We start from the raw sequence: 1,428 nt of genomic DNA, 5'->3' as shown, positions 1-1,428 counted from the left end.
GGCTATTTTTTGGTTGCAGCCATCATTATTGTTTGGCGGGCCCGGGCTGGATTCGAACCTGCCACCTTAGGTGTATGTGGCTGATGCCTTAGCCACTTGAGCCACAAGCACCGAGCCAGTCCCAGCTACTTTCAAGGCTGAGGCAAGAGAATCACTTAAGCTCAAGAGTTAGATGTTGCTGTGAGCTGTGACGCCATAGCACTCTACCCAGGGCAACAGCCTGAGACTCTGTCTCAAAAACAAAACAAAAAAAAAAATAGAGAGGGGAGTCTCACTCTTGATCAGTCTGGTCTCCCAACTCCTGAACTCAAGTGATACTCCTGCCTGAGCCTCCAAGAATGCTAGGATTACAGTCATAAACCACCATGCTCAGCCCTACTGGAACAGTCTTAACATCAATCCACATAGTTCTGAATAACCCAGGAGTTTGAGGTTGCTGTGAGCTAGGTTGATGCCATGGCACTGTAGTGTGGCAACAGAGACTCTGTCTCCAATAACAATAATAACAATAGGCCAAATATAATACTGAATAAGGTCTTCCTTACTGTTTTAACAAGCATCCAATTAAAGTTTTGTTTTGTTTTTTGAGACAAGAGTCTTACTATGTTGCCCTCAATAAAGTGCGGTGGTGTCACAGCTCATAGTAACCTCAAACTCTTGGGCTTAAGAGATTCTCTTGCCTCAGCCTCCCAAGTAGTTGAGACTACAGGTGCCCACCACAATGCTTGGCTATTTTTTTTCTTGCAGTTGTCATGTTGTTTAGCTGACCTGGGCTGGATTCGAACCTGTCAGCCTCGGTATATGCAGCTGGCGCCATAACCACTGTGCTACAGGTGCTGAGCCAGGATTTCTGTTTTTTGAGATAGTTTCACACTGTTGCCCCTTAAGTAGATTGCGGTAGCATCGCTGTAGCTCACAGTAGCCTCAAACTCTTCAGCTCAAGTGATTCTCTTTGCCTCAGCCTTCTGAGTAGCTGGAACTACAGGTGCCTGCCACAACACTTGGCTAGTTTTTCTATTTTTAGTAGAGATGAGGTCTCGCTCTTGCTGAGGCTGGTCTCCAACTCCTGAGAGCTCAAGCAATCTACCCACCATGGTCTCCCAGAGTGCTAGGATTACAGGCATCTCCCTTGGCTGAGCTTTTTCTTTAACAAGTACTAGACGAGGTGAACTGAAGAGGAGAGTTGGGCTCGGCACCTGTGGCTCAAGCAGCTAAGGTGCCAGCCACATACACCTAAGGTGGTGGGTTCGAATCCAGCCTGGGCCCACCAAATAACAATGATGGCTGCAACCAAAAACAAAAAAAAGAAAAACAAAAAAAACAGCCAGGCATTTTGGCCGGCGCCTGTAGTCCCAGCTACTTGGGAGGCGGAGGCAGGAGACTCGCTTGAGCCCAGGAGTTGGAGGTACCTGGGAGCTGTGATGCCAC

Source organism: Otolemur garnettii, unplaced genomic scaffold (genome assembly GCF_000181295.1).
Source record: "Otolemur garnettii isolate 467f Iridium unplaced genomic scaffold, OtoGar3 scaffold00142, whole genome shotgun sequence".
Taxonomy (NCBI): domain Eukaryota; kingdom Metazoa; phylum Chordata; class Mammalia; order Primates; family Galagidae; genus Otolemur; species Otolemur garnettii.
The sequence above is the reverse complement of the archived record's forward strand: the minus strand, read 5'-3'. Positions refer to the sequence as shown.